This window comes from Pan paniscus, chromosome 4 (genome assembly GCF_029289425.2).
Source record: "Pan paniscus chromosome 4, NHGRI_mPanPan1-v2.0_pri, whole genome shotgun sequence".
Classification (NCBI taxonomy): Eukaryota; Metazoa; Chordata; class Mammalia; order Primates; family Hominidae; genus Pan; species Pan paniscus.
Window position 1 is genome coordinate 18,184,037 of NC_073253.2, and position 22,139 is coordinate 18,206,175.

The 22,139-nt window shown below is 36.5% G+C and overlaps 1 long non-coding RNA gene across 2 annotated transcripts in view; it reads left to right on the top strand.

Moving 5' to 3' along the window:
* LOC117980227 (uncharacterized) overlaps nt 1-11,188 on the top strand; it is a 161,459-nt gene extending 150,271 nt beyond the window's left edge. For both annotated transcript variants that reach the window (XR_004671427.2, XR_010112178.1), the window contains one exon: nt 9,570-11,188. This is a non-coding gene — a long non-coding RNA (uncharacterized LOC117980227). The remainder of the gene's footprint in view (nt 1-9,569) is intronic.
* The last annotated feature ends 10,951 nt before the right edge of the window (nt 11,189-22,139 follow it).

The window sequence follows — 22,139 nt, forward strand, 5'->3', positions numbered from 1 at the left end:
ATCATCGTGCCTTCTGGAATTTAGAAGCATGACTGGTCAGGGTAATCATTATTTTGGGCCCCACTGGGTTTGCAGTAAATTCGAAACTCTGAAACAATTCAGCTTTGACCTTTGGACTTTCTTAGCAGGGCCAGCTGTAGACCTAGTTCTGCCTACTTTTCAGGGAAAAGTCATTGTTTTCTATGACCAGGTCATCCACCCAATAGAGAAACTGCATGAGCATCTGAGTGTTTTATATTGCTGTATAATGAATACTGAGGATGCCATTTTTCATTTATCATGGCTGCTTGACTCGGCATTATTTTATGATGAAAATAATATAGCACTTAGAGTCAGAAAAATCTGGAATTTGTTTCTTACTCAATCAAGCTGTCACCTTCAGAAATTACATCATTTTCAGGTCTTTTGTTTCTGCATTTGTAAATTTGATCTGTTGTTCCATTCTTAAAGTAGATGTAATCGTTAACAATAAACTGTAACCTAAAGTTATAAATTGACTTCAATTTTACAATAATATTACACATACATAAAATTTACACAGTGATTCTTGTTCTTTAGCTGTTCTCTTTTTATTATAAGTTATATCATGCAAAGACCACATCTTTCTTTTTGGTCACTGGAGTGCCATATAAATTGTTAAAACTTGTAGTCCATTAAATGTAAAGCTGGCTGATGATAATTGATTTTCTTCTTTTTTGGTAGTGCTTTCTTGTATCATTCTTTCTTTTTTTGACTGAAAAATATATTTTAAGTTGTTATGCTTGTACTTCATTATTACATATCCAATGTCAATCAATATAAAAAGCATTTAAACTAGTAGTTTCACAAACACATATGTGGCCAACATTTGCACCAAATTCAGAACATATTTTTTTACCATCTTTTAAATGTATCTTCTCTTAGGTATATGATAATTAATATAGATTTATTTCAGTTCTTATATTATTACCTTTCCTTGTCCTTCTCCCTCTACTCTTTGTCCTTCAGAAAAATCTCCCCTAATAAATCTTTTGCTTGTCTATTTTGTGTAATTTGTGATATGTTTCCATATATCACAAATGTTACTATCATATATGTTACTGTGTTTTTCCTTGATACTTTTTTTGTGGAGTTTATCTTGCAGTTTATTTATTTATTTTTTATTTTGTTAGGTTTTTGGGGAACAGGTGGGGTTTGGTTACATGAATAAGTTCTTTAGTGGTGATTTCTGAGATTTCAGTGCACCCCTCACTCAAGTAGTGTACACTGTATGCTGTGTGTGGTCTTTTATGTCTCATCTCCCTCCCCCCACTTCCCCTGGGTGCCCAAAGTTCATTGTATCATTCTTATGCCTTTTGTATCCTCATAGCTTATCTCCCACTTACAGGTGAGAACATATGATGTTTGGTTTTCCATTCCTGAGTTACTTCACTTAGAATGGTCTCCAATTCCATCCAGGCTGCTATGAATGCCATTATTTCATTCATTTTTATGGCTGAGTAGAATTCCATGGTATATATATCACAATTTCTTTATCCACTTGCTGATTGATGGACCACTGGGCTGGTTCCATATTTTTGCAATTGTGAACTGTGCTGCTAAAAACATGTGGGTGCAAGCTTCTTTTTTATATAACGACTTTTTTTTCCTCTGGGTAGATACCCGGTTGTGGAATTGCTGGATGAAATGGTAGCTCTAATTTTAGTTCTTTAAGCAATCTCCACACTGTTTTTCATAGTGGTTGTACCAGTTAACATTCCCACCAGCAGTGTAAAAGTGTTCCCTTCTCACTATATCCATGCCAACATGGACTTTTTTTAATTTTTTGAATATGGCTATTCTCGCATTGTGGTTTTGATATGCCTTTACCTGATCATTAGTGATGTTGAGCATTTTTTCATTTTGAGTATGTTTGTTTGTCATTTGCATATCTTCTTTTGAGAATTGTCTATTCATGTCCTTAGCCCAGTTTTTGATGGGATTGTTTAATTTTTTTTCTTGTTGATTTGTTTGAGTTCCTTGTGGATATTAGTTTTTTCTCAGATGTACAGAAAGCAAAGACTTTCTCCCCTTTTCTGGGTTGTCTGTTTACTCTGCTGATTGTTTGTTTTGCTGTGCAGAAACTTTTTAGTTTAATTAAGTCCAATCTATTTATCTTTGTTTTTCTTGAATTTGCTATTGTGTTTTTGCTCATGAAGTCTTTGCCTAAGCCAATGTCTAGAAGAGTTTTTCTGATGTTATCTTCTAGAACTTTTATGGTTTCAGGTTTTAGATTTAAGTCCTTGACCCATCTTGAGTTAATTTTTGTATAAGGTGAGAGATGAGGGTCCAGCTTCATTCTTCTACATGTGGCTTCCTAGCACCATTTGCTGAATAGGGTGTTCTTTCCCCACTTTATGTTTTTGTTTGCTTTGTCAAAGATTAGTTGGCTGTGGTTATTTGGCTTTATTTCTGTTTTTTTGTGTTATTATTATTCTGTTCCATTGGTCAGTGTGCCTATATGTATACCAGTATGATGCTGTTTTGGTGATTATGGCCCTATACAATAGTTTGATGTAAGGTAACGTGATGCCTCCAGATTTATTCTTTTTGCTTAGTCATGCTTTGGCTATGCAGGCTCTTTTTTGGTTCTGTATGAATTTCAGGCTTGTTATTCCCAGTTCTGTGAAAAATGATGGTGGTATTTTGATGAGGATTGTGTTGAATTTCTGGATTGCTTTTGGCAGTGTGGTCATTTTCACAATATTGATTCTACCGATGCATGAGCATGAGATGTTTTTCTATTTGTTTGTGTTGTATATTATTTCTTTCAGAAATGTTTTGAGTTTTCCTTGCAGAAGTCTTTCACCTCCTTTGTTAGGTATATTCCTAAGTAAATTTTTTTAAATTAAATTAAATTTTTTTTGCAGCAATTGTGAAAGGGGTTGAGTTCTTGATTTGATTCCCAGCTTGGTCACTGTTGGTATACACAAGAGCTACTGACTTGTGTACATTAATTTTGTATCTGGAAACTTTGCTGAATTCATTTACCAGTTCTAGTTGCTTTTTGGAGGAGTCTTTATGATTTTTGAGTTATATGATTATATCATCAGCCAACAGTGATAGTTTGATATTCTTTACTGATTTGGATGCCTTTCTTTCTCTTGTATGATTGTTGTGGTTAGGATTTCCAGTACTGTGTTAAATAGAAATGGTGAGAGTGGGCATCCTTGTCTTCTTCCACTTCTCAGGGGGAATGCTTTCAACATTTCCTGGTTCAGTATTATGTTAGCTGTGGGTTTGTCTTAGATGTGTTTTATTACCTTAAGATATGCCCCTTCTATGCCAATTTTGCTGAGTGTTTTAGTCATAAAAGAATGTTCAATTTTCTCAAATGCTTTTTTGCATCTATTGAGATAATCATGTGATTTTTGTTTTTAATTCTGTTTGTGTACTGTATCACATTTATTGACTTGCATATGTTAAACCATCCCTGCATCCTTGGTATGAAACCCACTTGATCATGGTGGATTATCTTTTTGATATGCTATTGGATTCGATTCACTAGTATTTTGTTTAAGATTTTTGCATCTATAGTCATCAGAATTATTGGTCTGTAGTTTTCTTTTCTTTTTTTCTTTTTTAATCATGTCCTTTTCTGGTTTTGGTATTAATGTGATAATAGCTTCATGGAATGATTTAGGTAAGATTCCCTCTTTCTCTATCTTGTATAATAGTGTCAATAGCATTGGTACCAATTCTTCTTTGAATGTCTGATAGAATTCAGCTGTGAATTCGTCTGGTTCTGGACTTTTTGTTGTTGTTGTTGTTGGCAATTATTTTTATTATCATTTCAATCTCACTGATTGTTATTGGTCTCTTCACAGTTTCTGTTTCTTCCTGGTTTAATCTAGGAGGGCTGTAAATTTCCAGGAATTTATCCATCTCATCTAGGTTTTCTAGTTTATGCATGTAAAGATGTTCATTAACCTTGAATGATCTTTGTATTTTTGTGGTATTGGTTGTAAATATCTCATTTTGTTTCTAATTGAGCTTATTTGGATCTTCTCTTTTTTTTATTGGTTTAGCTTGTTAATGGTTTATCAATTTTATTTATCTTTTTAAGGAACCAGCTTTTTGTTTCATTTATCTTTTGTATTTTTTTTTTGTTTTAATTTCATTTAGTTCTCCTCTAATCTTTGTTGTTTCTCTACTTCTGCTGGGCTTGGGTTTGGTCTGTTCTTGTTTCTCTAGTTCTGTGAGGTGTGAGCTTAGATTGTCCATTTGTGCTCTTTCAGATTTTTTTCTTTTGTTTTTATTTTTTTGAGATGGAGCTTCGCTCTTGTTGCCCAGGCTGGAGTGAAATGGCATGATGTCGGCTCAGGTTCAAGTGTTTCTCCTTCCTCAGCCTCCCGAGTAGCTGGGATTACAGGCATGAGCCACCATGCCTGGCTAAGTTTGTATTTTTAGTAGAGACAGGATTTCTCCACATTGGTCAGGCTGTTACAATTTCAGACTTTGTGATATAAGCATTTAATGCTATGAAATTTTCTCTTAGCATTGCCTTTGCTGTATCCCAGAAGTTTTGATAGGTTGTGTCACTATTATCGTTCAGTTCAAAGAATTTTTAAATTTCCATTTTTCTTTCATTGTTGGGTCAATGATCATTCAAGAGCAGGTCATTTAATTTCCATGTATTTACATGATTTTGAGGGCTCATTCTGGAGTTGATTTTCAGTTTTATTCTATAGTGGTCTGAGAGAGTACTTGATATAACTTCACTTTTCTTAAATTTATAAAGACACGTTTTGTGGTCTATAATATGGGCTATCTTGGAGAATGTTCCATGTGCTGATGAATGGAATATATATTCTGTAGTTGCTGAGTAGAATATTCTGTAAATACCTGTTAAGTCCATTTGTTCTAGGGTATAGTTTAAGTCCATTGTTTCTTTGTTGAAGTTCTGTCTTCATGACTTGTCTAGTGCTTTTAGTGGACTATCAAAGTCTCCACTATTCTTGTGTTGCTCTCTGTCTCATTTCTTAGCTCTGGTAGTAGTTGTTTTATAAATTTGGGATCCCCAGTGTTAGGTGCATATATATTTAGGATTGTGATATTTTTCTGTTGGACTAGTCCTTTTATCATTATATAATGTTCCTCTTTGTCTTTTTTAACTGCTGTTGCTTTAAAGTTTGTTTTGTCTGATATAAGAATAGCTACTCCTGCTTCCTTTTCGGGTCCATTTGCATGAAATGTCTTTTTACACCTCTTTCTCTTAAGTTTATGTGAGTCCTTACATGTCAAGTGAGTCTCTTGAAGGTAGCAGATACTTGGTTGGTGAATTCTTATCCATTCTGCCATTCTGTATCTTTTAAGTGGAGCATTTAGGCCATTTACATTCAATGTTAGTATTGAGATATGAGGTACTATTCTATTCATCATGCTATTTGTTGCCTGAGTACCTTGTGTTTTTTCTTTCATTGTGTTATAGTTTTATAAGTCCTGTGAGATACATGCTTTAAGGAGGTTCTATTTTGGTGTAGTTTTCAGGATTTGTTTCAAGATTTAGAGCTCCTTTTAGCAGTTCTTGTAGTGTTGGCTTGCTAGTGGTGAATTCTCTCAGCATTTCTTTTTTTTGTCTGAAAAAGTCTGTATCTTTTCTTCATTTATGAAGCTTAGTTTCACTGGATACAAAATTCTTGGCTGATAATTTTTTTTAAAGGAGGCTGCAGATAGAGCCACAGTTCCTTCTAGCTTGTAGGGTTTCTGCTGAGAAATCTGCTGTTAATCTAATATGCTTTCCTTTATAGATTATCTGGTGCTTTTGCCTTACACCTCTTAAGATTCTTTACTTTGTCTTGACTTTAGATAACCTGATGACTCTGTGCATAGGTGATCTTTTTGTGATAAAATTTCTCAGGTATTCTTTGACCTTCTTGTACTTGGATGTCTAGATCACTAGCAAGGCTGTGGAAGTTTTCCTCTACCATTTCTTCAAATATGTTTTCCAAACTTTTAGATTTATCTTTTTCCTCAAGAATACCAATTACTCTGAGGTTTGGACATATAACATAATCCCAAACTTCTTGGAGGCTTTGTACATTTCTTTAAATTCATTTTTCTTTGTTTTTGTTGGATTGGGTTAATTCAAAAAGCTTGTCTTCAAGCTCTGAAGTTTTTTTCTTCTACTTGTTTGATTCTATTGCTGAGACTTTTCAGGGTATTTTGCATTTCTCTAAGTGTGTCCTTCATTTCCACAAGTTGTGACAGTTTTTCTCTTATGCTATATATTTCACTGAAGATTTTTCGCTTCATATCTTATAACTTTTTTGATTTTATTAAGTTGGACTTCACCTTTCTCTGATGCCTCCTTGATTAGCTTAATAACCAACCTTCTGAATTATTTTTCTGGCAATTCAGGGATTTGTTCTTGGTTTGAATCCATTACTCATGAGCTAGTGTGATCTTCTGGGGGTTTAAAGAAACTTGGTTTGTCATATTACCAGAATTGTTTTTCTAGTTCCTTCTCATTTGGGTAGACTATGTCAGAGGGAAGATATGGGGCTCAAGCGTTGCTGTTCAGATTCCTTTGTTCCACAGTGTTTCTCCCTTAGGTAGTGCTCTCTCCCTTTCCCTAGGGATGTGGCTTCCTATGAGCCAAACTGCAATGATTGTAATTTCTCTTCTGAATCTGGCCACCCAGCGGAACTACCAGGCTCCAAGCTGGCACTGGCAGGTGCCTGCACAGAGTCCTGTGATGTGAACCATCTTCAGGTCACTCAGCCATGGATAGAAGCATCTGCTCTATCACAGGTGGCACGGGAGTGAAATGGACTCTGTGAGGGTCCTTAGTTGTCGTTCATTTATTGCACTAGTTTTGTGTTGGTTGGTCTCCTGCCAGGAGGTGGTGCTTTCAGGAGAGCATCAACTGTGGTAGTATAGGGAGGATCAGGTGGCGGGCAGGGCCCTAGAGCTCCCAAAAGATTATGTCATTTGTCTTTGGCTATCAGGGCAGGAGAGAAAGACCGTCAGGTGTGGGGAGGGTTAGGCGTGTCTGAGCTCAGATTCTCCTTGGGTGGGACTTGCTGCTGCTGCTGTGGAGAATGGCGGTATTGTTCTTAGGCCAGTGGAGTTATTTTCCCAGGGGGTTTATGGCTGCCTCTGCTGCCTCATGCAGGTCGCCAGGGAAGCAGGGGAAAGCTGGCAGTTACAGGCCTCACCCAGCTCCCGTGCAGCCCAAAAGACTGGTCTCACTCCCACCATGCCCTCTCCCAAGAGCACTGAGTTTATTTCCAGGCAGCCAGGTGAGCAGGGCTGAGAACTTGCCCCAGGCTGCAAGCCTCCCCACTGAGAAAGCAAGCAAGCCTTTCAGGTTTTGCACTTCCCTGCCTGCCTTGGCTTCTGAGCTATGTTTGCACTCCTGATTCACCTCCTCCTCTGAGTTCTGTCCAGGAAACTTCCCATTCAGCCGAAATTGTTACAAAGTTCAGCTGGAAGTTTCCTTTTCCCTGTGGTCTTTTCCCAGTTCCCCTGTGAGCCCTCCCCAAGGACCTCTGCAAGACAAAGTCAGAAATGGCTTCCCTGGGGACTGAGAGAGCCCACAGGGCTCTTTCCACTGCATCTTCGACCCCTATATTTTGCTTGGCTCTCTAAATTTGTCTGATCTCCAGGTAAGGTCAAATTCTCCCATGATCTGGACCTTCAGGTTCCCCAGTGAGGGTTTGTGTTCTGGGGCAGATGATTGATCCGCCTTTCACACTTGGGACACTCAAAGGTTTTCAGCTCTCTCCTGGGTCCTGCAGGAGAAATCTGCTACCTTCAAAGAATCTGTGAATTCTCTTGGCTTTCCTGGTATGTTCCTGTGGTAGTTCCTGGAGCAAAAGTTCAGGATGTGAGTCTCCACACACTGCTGTGCTTCTTTAGATTTTCTTCAATGGGGTTTAAGCGAAGGGAAACTTTTGATAAAGTAACCATGTGTCAACATTTGTATTTTAAAGTGATTGCTGACCTTTGTTTATGGTAGAAGTGATAAAAATTCTGTACTGTATATTACCAGCAGGTAGTAGAAGCAAATGTGAGAACAAACTTCAGTGACATCGACATCATAATTTATAAAAATATGAGAGTTGAGCATGTCAGATATTCTCCAACTGTACCCTTTCACATTCCACTCACATGTGGCCATTGCCTCATAACTGAGAAATGGTCTTTCATTAAATCACCATTGTCATTGCAATCTATTGTAAAATAAATTAATTTAACATCTATTTATTTCTATTTCATCAATATCACTAGAGGAATTTTACCCACAGAAAGAGTCACTCAATTGTTGCAAATTATTATCTCTGTATTTGCATATTTATTTTTGGAAATATGTTTTATTGTGGAATGGAACAATACAATTTCTCTTATTGAATTGCCTTATTGAAGATGAAAATTTTCTACTAAAACTCTAAAACTCTAGTCATTACTGTGTTGTATTCTGATATGTCTATTCTCTCTGCTAGCTGATAATAAATTCTCTATTTTAAATCATTACATAACTTATTTCTTTGGTTGCAAAAGAACAAATACATCTTCATGCTTTTTGAAATTTGGATAAATATTTGACTGTGGAAGGCAAACTCACTCTTTTATAGAAAATAAAGTGTACTCATTATCCATTTTTTCATAACTACAGAATAGGTAACGATTTTGTGTGGCTTCAAGTAAATTTACTGCACTAACAATGGTGGTCTAGGAGCCATTCAAATTTGTAGGAAAAACTTTGCAACAAGTGCTTAAAATAACAGTGCAGAATATATTTTGTGATTCTGTTATGTGAATATTTCTTTAAGTGGGCAACACGTTGTAATTTATTTTTTATGGGTGCTTTATTAATAGAACTGATTTATACGATTAAGTTTTACCATATAATTCTATAAGAAATTTCTGATAATAGGGGCACTAAACTAATTGCAGTAATTCACAGAATAACTCTTCTATGATATTTATCAAACAAATACATCAGCTGATTTTAACCTCAACATCAATAGACCTCTGAAGAAAAGTGCCCGTTATAAGAAGACCAATATTGATATCTCCTATTCTATGAGACAGCTGGGCTGTCACAAATTTCAGAATAAAGCTGGTAATTAGGCAAATAAAACTGCCATGTTCCTTTTTAAATTTGACAACAGTTAGATAGAAGGAATAAAATCAAGTGTTCAAGTAGCACAATAGGGAGACTATAGTTAAAAATAATTTATTGTATTTTTCAAAATAATTAAAAGAGTAAAATTGGAATTTCCTACCAAAAAGAAATGATATGTGCTCTAGATGATGGTTATCCCAATTACCTTGATTTGATTGTTACATGTTGTATGATTGTATCAAAATGTCACATGTGTCCCATAAATATCTACAACTATTATATATCTATAATGATTAAAATTTAAAAATTAAAAAAAATTCCAATGTATGAGATTTACATATTTTAGCAATTTTATGCAGCTTCCTTTTCTTGACACACAACTAGATGTCTTGTTAGAATACTTTGTGTTCAAATAAGATATTGAAATGTTAAACTTTTTTTCTCTTCTTCATTTTGTTTCCCCTTTCTTTCCTCTCAGTTACTTGCATTATAATACAGTATGCCTAAGGGAAACTAAAATATTACAGAAAAACAGAAGATTTTTAAGTACTAAAAATCCAGGACCCCATGGGACTTGGGATATGAAGAACACACGATGAATCTGAACAAGTCTAGATGAAGTTTTCTCAGGTTTGGGGAAGAGAAGAAACAGTCAAAGGAGAAAGGAAGATATCTAAAAACCCAATGCGTCCCTCAAGAGGGTCCTCATACTTTGTATACAACTTCAGAGTTCTAGACAACAAAAGAACAACCCAACCGAAAAAAGTGGGCAAAAGACTTGAATATTCTTTTCTCTACAGAAGATCTATAAATGGTCAACAGATACATAAAAAAATACTTAACATCATTAGTAATCAAGAAATACCACTTCATACCCACTAGGCTGTCTAAAATAAAAAAGACAGAAAATAACAAATGCTGGGAAAGTTGTGGAGAAATTGAAACTCTTACATGTAGCTGGTGAACTTTTAGAATGGTGCAGCCATTTTGGAAAGCATTCTTGGTAGTACTTCAGAATGTTAAATATAGAGTTACCACATGACCTAGCAATTCCACTCCTAAGACTATACCCAAAGTAAATGGAAATTTATATGCATCCAAATCCTTGGACATGAAAGATCACAGTGGCATGATTCATAATGAGCAAAAGATGGAAGAAATTAAAAGTGCTCACCAACTGATGCAATGAGTAAATAAAATATGGTATATCCATACAATTCAATATTATTTGGCAATACAAAGAAATAAAATAGTGATGCATGTTACAATAGGATTGAACCTGGAAAAGTATTATGCTAGAAAAAAATTTAAAAAGAAAATTAGAAATGAAGGAGAAATAAAAAAGAAAAACACTTAAAAAAGTGTTAATTCTAGGTGAAAGAGGCAAATCACAAAACACCACATATAGTATGATTTCATTTATATGAATAATACAGGCAAATTTATAGAGACAGAAAACAGACAACTGGATGTTAGGGGCTGAAAGAGGGAGGAATGTGGAGTTACTGCAAAAAGGTACAGAATTTTTTTTTTTTTTTGGAAATGGTGAAATCTTCTAAAATTATAGTTTTAACAACTTTGGGAATATGCTAAAGAGCACTGAATTGTATATTTTAAAAGGATGCATTTTATATGAATTATAACTCATAAACAACAGTCAACTAGAATGAATGCAAGAGTGTCTTGAATCACTGAATCTTGAATCATCGTCTATTCTCTTATGGGAGAATTGTGATATGGTTTGGATGTGTGTTTCGCCTCCACATCTCATGTTGAAATATGATCCCCAATGTTGGAGGTGGGGTCTGCTGGAAGGTGTTTGGGCCATGGGGGTGGATACATCATGAATGGGTTGGTGCCTTCCCCATAATAATGAGTTCTCACTCTATTAGTTCAGGCAAGAGCTGGTCATTTAAAGTAGCCTAGCATCTCTGTTGTTCCCTCTCTCACCAGGTGATATGCCTGCTCCCCCTTCACCTTCTATCATGATTATAAACTTCGTGAGGACATCACCAAAGGCTGACATTGGCAACATGCTTCCTGTACAATCTGCAGAACAACGATGGAACAAAATAAACATCTTTTCTTTATAAATTACCCGGTTCATGTATTCCTTCATAACAATGCAAAGCAGCCTAATACAAATTGTCAGTGAGTAGGCAGATTTTCAGAATGTATGGCTAATTGGAATTTCCATGGTCCTATATGAGAAGAGATTTGAAGTAATTCCATAGAATGTTATGAGCGCCCTGGGAGAAGAAAAAGGGTGATTTTTCAGAAGGAAAAGAGTGTAAGAAAAACATGAAATTCAATTTTCCAATGACAGTTCTGAGAACACTTAAACAAGGAGGGATGTGGGAAGTGATTTTTAAGTCTGTATCTAGAAATAGGAATTTCTAAAATAACTGAATCTTTTTCTGGAGAGATTAAAAAAAATACTAACATTATTCACCAAGCAAGTAAAAGCAACCAAACTAGCATGTTCCTTAATATCTTTAAGTATAATTAATTGAGTACTAGTAGAATGCTATCCCTTCTGACATCCTCTGGACACTAGGATGCCAGGATCCAACGTAACCCTAGAAAACATAGTGATCATCCCAAGAAAGATTATATTTCTAAGGTAACCACTATGGATTCAATGAAACCAAAAGGCATACTTACACTTTTCCAATAGGAAAACTAAACACACCACAATAATTATATGCATAATGAAAATGAGGCTTAGGAGGTTACGGAAAGTGTGCCAAGACTGTATACTATTTATTTATTGACAATTTAAGCAGTAGACTTCAATTCATTTTTTCTCTAGTATTGGAGATTTTCTATGTCCAGAGACAGAAAAATGACTCTGATGAGGAGGAAGTGGTGTGGAATATGGCTAGGACATGGCACCCCCACCAGTTAACCTGAGTCCATTGAGAGCTCCCTCTGAGAAGGGGAATTGTGACTGCATCCATGTCCACATTTCCTGTGTAGCATTGATGATAGTGTGTAGACAACAAAAAGCTTCTTGAAAGAATCAGGGGTGACTCTAGTTCCAGTCTTAAGGGGAGTGCGAACTGTACCTTTATCCAGCCTTATCTACCCATCCATAAAAACTCTGGATATATGATACATGTTTATATCTGTTCATGTTGGAATTGGAGTGGAGCTAATGATATCTACAGAGTCATATACTGATTGGTACGTAAGTAGTAGTATTTTGGAGAAATGAGCTCAGAATATAGTTTCAGAATATAGTACAAGTCCCCAAAGAGATCTTATATATATATTTACTCTATATAATGTATATATATATATTTATAAATATATAAATTATCTTGCAACCCTGAGGGAAACAGAAGTAACAAACAAAATGGTCATACCTGAAGAGGCCTGGCATAAAGGAAAAGAAATATGACACAGCAGTATTTCTACTTGGACATATGAATAACACAGAAGACGGATATTTCAGAAGATGTGTCTGTAGATAAAAATGGCAGAATCTCAGGTTATAAGGCATGTGTACACACACATACATGCATATAGAAATCTGTGTTCCCTAAAACTATGTGAGTCCCCTGGATGTTAGTTCCAACTATAGGAAAATGTATTAGGTAGGGACTTGAAAATAAGTTTCTTCCATGTGATTGGATTGATGCTCAAAATAGAAATACATATAAGAAATAGAAACCATAGTCATACTTGAGTTATGAGCTTACATTTGTTCATCTGTGAAAATAGCTTCTTAAGTGAAACAAAAACAAATGACTTCAAGATCTCAATCATGATCTGGTCAGCTTCATGATAGCTGGCATCACTGTGTTGATATTGATACTGGCAAGAACTGTAGTTAAAGTTTTGTTTTGAGAATAACAAGTTTGAGTGTTCGTACTATGGTATTAGAGCTTCTTTTATGTCCATTACATAAGTGAGTTTTTCCATTTTCATTTCATTTTGTGGGGAAAATCATACAAAAAAAGCAACATTAAAAAATGGTACAGAGGTGGAAAAGAGTTTTGATGTGTGCTCATGGTAACCACTGTAGTAGGAAAGATGACATGAAGATGGGGACTGATGAAAATATCACCTGAAGATGCAGCAGAAATGACACTGTGAAACAGCCATGGCATCTCACTTGATACAAACAACCCAGCACTGCCTTCCTCACTGAGCCTGTGTCTTGTTCATGCAGGTGCAAAACAGCCAGTACTCTTGAGAAGTGCACACTGCACCATCGTGCTCACAGGCTGTCATTTCGATCTTCTGCCCTTGGGGAATTGCATAAACCTTGGATTTCAAATCACTTGTTTAAATGAATTCCAAAATCCTTCCTAATTTGAAAATCTAGGGAAGTAGACCTTATCATTAAATTGACACTGACTTTTGTTGTACCTGAAATTTGAATTATCGCTAGATCAATTTTTACTTTGATAAAAAATATGATGATATTTACTTTTCCAAGTTTTCTTTTTCTTTCTTCTATAAAGCTGTTGAGAAAATCATTGCACATATGCTCTAGTTAGGGGAAACCTTTCTATTTTATTGACTCTTACAAGTGTCAAGATGAGAGCAATAGTTTCATCTTATGGCATGATAGCAGTAGTTTCACTAGGTTTTTATAAAAAGAAGTATAGTGATTCAATTTATCAAAACCTAACATGGAAAACTAAAAATATGTTGTTGAAATGATTACCAGGAAGGATTTTTGGCTTCATCTCTCAGAGGTAAAGAGCTTAAAAGTCTTCACTTCATTATTAAAACAAGAAAAACCCAGAAAAACTAAAAATCAATGATTTTTTTCAGATCCACCAAAGAATTGAAATTGTAGTCCAAACCAGCACTCCAAAATCTGGAAAGACAGGTGCATCCAGAGGGGCACTGCTGAGATTGACTAACCAGGAACAAATTTTGCTTGAGCCACAAACTCATAAAAACATGAAAATAGTAATTTTGACCGATTGCTGGAAGCTGAGTATGGACTAGTGTGAGTGTGAGGACCTCCTGTAGGCCCCAGTCTTAAGGGTCTTTTACCTTTTCATAGGCTTTGCCTCAAAGAACCTTACTAGGTTCTCATGATGAAGAGCTATTTATCTCAATCTCATCAAGGAAAAATATCCTTAGTTAAACCTGGATTTCATATGCATGCTTATGTTTGCAATTAATTTCTTTATTCTGAAATTTTGAAGAAACAATTGCAAATATACCAATGACTTCCTTCACTCTTCGCTTAATTGCATAATTTTGGCATAAAGTTTTAGGCATAAATGTTTTGAACAGTATCCTTACCTTTCTACCTACCTAATTAGTAAAACATATCAAAATATATCTTGAAATGAATTGATTTCAAACAAGTAGAACAGAAGAGGCAAAATTGCAAGTTTAGATATAAAGATTTTCTTGTTATTTACCTAGCGTTTTCATTCCCAGATGTCAAGCAAAGAAGTGGAGTTATAAATTTCTTGACTAGATAAACCTACAACAGCTTAGAATACATTTGTTTTAAAATGTGATTAAATTATTATAATAAAGTTCTTATAACTCTAGGACAAAGCTACTATCTTTGTACAAGGTATACATTTTTTCCTTATAAGAAGAAATGGTAAGATTCCTGAAACACTTTAATTATATAAGGATAACTTTTTTGGGAGGCCGAGGTGGGTGGATCACCTGAGGTCAGGAGTTTGAGACCTGGCCAATGTGGTGAAACCCTGTCTCTACTAAAAATATAAAAATTAGCCGGGCGTGGTGGTGGGCGCCTGTATTTCCAGCTACTTGGGAGGCTGAGGCAGGAGAATCGCTTGAACCTGGGAGGTGGAGGTTGCAGTGAACTGAGATCATGCCACTCCACTCCAGCCTGGGCAACAAGAGCAAATCTCCGTCTCAAAAAAAAATAAAATAAAATAAAAGCAAAAAAGGCTAACTATTTTTGTAGTTTCACAGGGTTTTTGTTTAAAAAATCTTAATCAGTCAAATCTTCTGAGCTATTGGATTTAAATAAAAACTAAACAGAATATATGTTTTATTGTCAACCCAGTAATAGCACAGTGCATGATGTCTTGTGGTTCTAAGCTTATCTGATGCTGTTATAATTTTAGATCACTCAGTATAGTCTCAACTAAACAAAAATGGAAATGGGTTATTTAGGTCATTTGGTAGTGTCATAAAATGAAGTTTTATCCACTATCTTTGATTAACTTCATGGAAAGTTTTCAGGAAGAGGTCTTAAAAAGCCTCTTTTAGAGCTGTGGCTTACCTTTCTAAGTGAGGAAAGCAAACCATTTCCGTTAGGGCCATCGATCAATGAATAAGCAGCTTGGTTCCAATTGGAAAGCTGCAGCTGCATTGTCAGATAGGAGCAGTTATTAACCCGTCCCTCAGCAGAATGTGTTATTTCCATTACTTTCATCTCTCCTGATGAGCAGATAAATTGATAGAAAAAAATGAGTTGAACAAAATAGAGCTGAAGATGATGTATTTGCAGGGCCCCAAGGTGTAAATGAAATTCCTAACAGCTTCCATTGTACCTGAACATAGTAGAGCAAAACTAAGTCAAAGGAACAAAAACTGCTTAAGTGTGACAATATGGCACCATTCATGTTCATTCTGGATTACAAAAGCTAAGCACAAAGGAAAAGGGGCTATAGACCCTGCCCTCAAGGAGTTTACAGCTGTGAAAACAGAAGGAAAGGAAAATAAAATGTAAGAGTGTCATATGTTTAGTGACAACAGTCAACCCATAGTGTCTGAAAGTACACTAGCAAGGAACTTTGTCCATAATATTAGGGCCAGGAAGACTTCTTGTATTGAGTCTTTAAGGATGCATCAGTGTTAGACAAATGAATGAAAAGGAAAAGGGGGAAAGAGCATTTTATGTAGAGAGAAGAGAAGGGCAAAAGAAAGAAGGTTTGAGAAACTGAGCCAGGAATAAAAACTATAAGTAGATGGTTTAGCATGGCTGATGTGTAGGGTTTGGGTGTTCTGAAGTAAGAAATCAGGTGGATACGTAGAGAAGATAAATATTGCCTTTTTAGAGAAGGTTAGAGGAAGGACTATTGCTAAAGGAGATTCAGAATAAAGACATTTTATCAGGACCAACTAACCTGCATACAGGCTGAGCGGGAGCAGCTCAATAGGAGAAGCTGAAAGACACAAAGGTATGAAAAGTTCATTCTCAAAATGACTCGAGTCCCGTCTTTCAAGTGTGTAGGTGAAGAATGCAAAGCAATATTGAGTCTGCAGCTGTGGGGGAAGGAGATTGGCAAAGTTCTTGACAGATGGTCTTTTTTACCAGAGGAATGTGGTTCTCAACTGGGGGTAATTTTTCCTCACTAGTAGATATCAATATTGAACAATGTTTGGAGACACTCTTGGTTGTAATAACTGGTGGAGACATTGCTACTGGCCTCTAAGGCATGGAGGCCAGGAATGCTGCTAAACATTCTGCAAAAACACAGCACAACACCCTTCAGGGCTGATCTGTGGGTGGTCTTGGACCAGCCCGGTTTTCTCTCCTTTATAGTTTTCAAGAATAACTGTAGAATGTGCTGGGAATGCCATATCTTGAGATAAAGGGGAGGTGGCTGAAGCAGGCCTAAATCTGTTTTAGCCCTGACACCTCCCCAAGAAGGATGTCTTTGAAAATTTTAGCCCAGCATGCATGTGACCCCCAGGGTATAAAACCAGGGCAAACTGCTTTCCAGGGGCCCTCAGCTGTGATGCAAGTGGGACAGACATAGTTCAGACTCCATCTGCCCCAGGTAGCTTTCCTGAGTAATAAATCCGAGGCTTCTGTTGTCCCTTGTTGCTTATCTGTAAATAATGAACCCACTTCATGTAACTTGCTGTGTGTGTAGATGTCTGGCCAGACTCAAACAAGTTGGTAACTAGTGCACAGTGAACCTACTTTGCACCTCCCACATAAAAAGAATTATTCAGCCCAATATATCGATGGTACCTAGGTTGAGAATGCTGCTTTATGAAGTAGTAGATGATGTTATTTGCAGAATTAGGGATTTGAAGATTAGTTGGCAACTTTAAGAGAATAGACTGAGTTTGGAATAGCTCTTTACCAGAATGGTAGAAATGCTCAGGATGACTGAGATACGGACAAGGGTTGGCCAAAAATCTGTATGGCTACAAAATTTCATGTGTTCAAGTAGTAAGGTAATGGACAAAATTTAACTGAATTACAAAATAATAAGAAGAAAGACAAGTATTGTGCTCTGGGTAGAGAGGGTGGACACCAATTTCACTATGTAGGAGGAAGGTTTGGGGCTCATAGTGGGCAAGACGAGGCTGGGACCATGTCACTGTGTTGCCTGTCTCTATTTGTCATTCTGAACTCAACTCACTGGCAATCTGCCTTCTCCTGGGTCCTCTTTACTGAAACTGCTTTCACCCAGGATGCCAATAACTTTGTTATCCTTTAATTCAAGAGACACGCTTCCCTGCTTACTTTCCTTGGCATTTGAATATCTGTCTTTGTTGACCACTTGATTCTTCCTGAAACAAACTTCACTCTTGGTTCTCGTGATGTTGAAACTTCATATTTTTTTAGCCACTGCGTAATTAGTCTTCTTTCTGGCTTTTATTTCTGTATCAGATTCTTAATTTTTCACTTTAAAAAAGTCTCTGTCTTTGGCCCTCTTCTCATCTCACTGCCATCTCCATCTGAATGTTTCATAAGCAACTTAAATTCCATGTATGCAAAATTGAACTCCTTTTCTTTCCCTGACAAACTCCTTCTTTTTGTATTTTTTAGCACTGAGTGATATCAACATAAATAGAGATAGCTATATTGGTTAAGATGATGAATGTGACAGAAAACTCAAATTGATGTTGGCTTAACCATCCTAAATTTTATTCTGTTATGTAAAAAAGGCCAGAAGTCAGCAGTTCTGGGCTTGTATGACAGTTCCATGCATTTTTAGAAATCATTTTCTTCTAGATTATTCCTCTGCCACCCCTACATTTCTCTCCAGTTTAGCATTGTCACAGATAGCTGGTGGAGCTTCAGCTAACATCATCATCATGATGACACCAGATAGAAGAAAAAAAGCCACTATGATTCCATTTAAGAACATTTCCATGAAGTTGCGCATGCTACCACTGCTTAGAGCTTTGAACTCGGTCCCAAGTCCAAAGCAAGCTTCAAAGGAAGCTGGTTAATGTGGCTGTTATTTCAGGCAGCCCTGAACCCAACTGAACAGATGTTTGTAGTGCCATAGAAGGGATTAACAGCCCTTGCTATGCAGTCCAACGTCTAGAAATCTAGGCTCAAATCTATTTTTCTTCTCCCACTCTCACTTCTCATGTTCATTGAGTCTCACATCTATTGATTCCAGCTTTCGAATTTTCAAATATTTATTATTGCTTTCATCCATGCTGCTGGATGAAACTGAGTTTGGAATAGCTCTTTACCAGAATGGTAGAAATGCTCAGGATGACTGAGATACGGACAAGGGTTGGCCAAAAATCCGTATGGCTACAAAATTTAGTGTGTCCAAGTAGTAAGGTAATGGACAAAATTCAACTGATTTACAAAATAATAAGCAGAAAGACAAGTATTGTGCTATGAGTATAGAGGGTGGACACCAATTTCACTATGTAGAAGGAAGGTTTGGGGCTCACAGTGGGCAAGATGAGCCTGGGACCATGTCACTGTGTTTCCTTATCTACAGACTTGGATTAATCTCAATCAGTTTCCTTATCTATAGACTTAGATTAAGAAATCTATTTACAACATTGAAGACACATTATTAAAACAAATAACTACCGAAATTTACTGTTACTCTGCACTAACAAGTTATCATTAACTGCAGGATAATGTCTAAATTTATTAATGCCATTTATGTCTTCTGTGATTTCTCTGCTCCTTAAAATACAGAAATTTGTTTCCAAAATGCAATCCCATGACTTGTTAAAAGCTTAGTATCTTCTTAAAATGTCAGTGTATTTCCAGAAAATTTAGTTTCTCATGATCAACTCTGGCTGTAAGCATCTGCTTTGTGGAAGTGGTTTATTTTAAAGATGGATGATGGTCCTGTTTTATGCTAGGTCTAGAACTAGGCATAGGACTCAGTTACTTTGCTTGAATGACAGGTTAAAAGTAACTGCTAAGTATTGATCATGTGGTCAATAGATTGGATATTTGATGATACCAAAGAGATTGGCACTTAGCCCTGTGGCAATATAAACAGGTTTAAAATTGAAGATGAAGTATTATTTGTTATTCAACAGTTCCTTGTTTTTTATTAGCCTAAAGAAATTTCCTCGTTTTTACTAGCTTAAATCCAAGCTATAAATACAAAAAGAAAGAAAACTTGAAAATAAACCTTACGATTTCGTTACATTTAGATCCCCATAATAACTACATTTGTTGATAGCTTTCCATGTGCCAAGCACTGAGTTTGGTATTTTACATACATCTAATTTAAGTGGACTCCTTCTTTCTTTCTCTAGGTTTGATTTTAGATGAGGCATTCTTAACTCTAAAACTCATTTTAGCTCCTTCACCACATTGCTGAGTCATTCTTCTCCCTCTGCATGGGTCGATTCCCTTTCTTTCTTTATTCCATTAGTCCTGTTATATTCCCAATGCAGTTGAGTTTAATCTCTTTTGTTGCTTGCTAACTCCTTTTCTCAGAGCTCACCTTTTATTTCAATAAGTTATTGTCCCAAACTGTATTAGTCTGTTTTCACAGTGCTATAAAGCACTGCCCAAGATTGGGTAATTTATAAAGGAAGGAGGTTTAATTGACTCACAGTTCAGCATGGCTGGGGAGGCCTCAGGTAACTTACAGTCATGGTGGAAGGTAAAGGGGAAGCAAGGCGCCTTCTTCACAAGGTGGCAGGAAGGAGAACGAATGCAGGCGGAACTACCAAACACTTACAAAACCATCAGATCTCATGAGGACTCACTCACTATCACGTAAACAGCATGGAGGAAACCGCCCCCATGTTTTAATTAACTCCACTCGGTCTCTCCCTTGACATGTGGGGATTATAGGAATTACAATTCAAGAAGAGATTTTGGATAGGGACACAATCAAACCATATCACGAACCAAGACAGTTTCTGCCTTAAGTGGAATGCTTACATTAAGATAATAGCATTATTTTATCCTATTTCTTATGCTTTATAATTTTCCTAGTGATTTATCTCTCTTTTCCTTCTGTATCCTTTTCTCTTGCCACTCTGATCTCCTCTCTCTCTCCCTTTCTCTCTATTTCTCTCCACATGCTCTGGACATTGACTCCTAATGTCCTTGACTATAGCTATCCTCCTCTCCCTACCTAGCTTGTAAGTTACTCAACCTGGTATTGCAGCTCATGCATTTTTTTTTACCCTTGGAGGCTTTACCTGAGTCTCGCTGAGTCTCAAAAGAGTGGGGTATGTGCTTCTGCCATGAATTCTGTACTTCTCTTTTTGTATTTTTAATTTCCTTTTTTTCCCCATGTCTTTCTGTTTTAAAACATTCTCTTCTATTTTTCCAAAAACCTCTTGAACTTCTCCCTCCCTACCATCCCAAATGTATCTATCCTACACAACCAAACATCTAGATAAATTCTCCTATACCCACTTCATCCACTTCTTCACCTCCCACTTACTTGCCTGTCTACTCCTGTCTGCCTTTGTTCCATTTGACTTCAATACATTTGCTTTTTTCTGTGGTGACTGCTGACCTTTGTGTCACTAAATGCAATGTACAATTTTCAGCTCTTTTATTGCTTGATTCTTTAATAAGTGTTGACTCTTAATTCCTCGTCTTTTGTTTTTAAATTTGGGGAACACTTTAAACTTTTTTATTTCTTGGTGAGAAGGCAATGGATGGATGAAAAGGAATATGTAGAGCAATAAAAGTCTACCTCTGACTCCTGATCTCTATTTCCTTGGATCTGCTTTTAAGAAGAAAACACTTTAAGCAGTCTCTCATCAATCTTCACAGATGGAAAAAAAATTACATATATATATATATATATATATATATATATTCATATCCACTCAACATCTCCATTCATTTTTACACAAAGCCCCAATATCTTGTTCTATAACAAGTAACTTGTTCTCTAATTGTATATGCATAAATACTTTGCAAATTGTTTACTGTTAGAGATGAATCATTTTAATGGCAGCAAAACAGTCCATTGTATTCTGACACCACTATTTAACTGATCTACTGAGTGCTTTTCTCACATTGTAATTATTATTAGTCTCAAGATGTAGCCCTGGATATTCTTAAGATATAATAGAAAATTGCTGTTAGACATCAGTTTTTGAGTGCAGATAGAACTACTGTATGATTCTGCTGGGCATTTCCCTGGGGAGTTTTTTCAGGATCATTGCTTGGTCTATAAATGTAAAATAAGAAAGACCAGGACGCATTCAATTGTTAGCTCTGAAACAGTATGGGGCAGCTTTCCTCCTGGCAGCATTTGACTTTTAGAGATGACTTTGGCCAGCATTTTCTCAAATGCACCCTTCTGAATGTATGAGTTGTTGTGACTGTTGAGCTCTCTCAATTCATGGGCTTCCATTATTGTAATAAATAGAAGCCCATGTGTTTTAATTCTGAGAAATGTTCTTGAAACTTTTTTGACTGTTTCTTCCCCTCCATTTTTTAATTACATTTTTTGTTCTTGGATATGGTCATCTTGGAATCATCTTATTTTCTTATCTTTTCTCTATTAATTTGTATTTATTTGTCTATTCTCTGATTTCTGAGACATTTTTTGAAATTTACCTTCCATATCAGTTTCCTATTGCCATTGTAACAAATTACCATTCACTTATACCTGAAAACAATAGAAATATATTACCTTACATTTCTGGAGGCTGGATGTCTGAAATGGGTCTCACTGAGCTAAATCAAGTTGTCAGTGTAACAGGATCCTCAGGGTGTTACTTGGCTAGCCAGAAACCTCTGTGGCCAGTGGCACCTCTGCTTGAGTTTTGCTTGCATCTGCTGGATTTGTTCTGCCAACTCATCCCAACAGACTGTGCTCGGCTTGCACTACCAGCCCAGATCCTATGCCTGCAAAGGGCGAGTCAGGCCTGGAGCCCT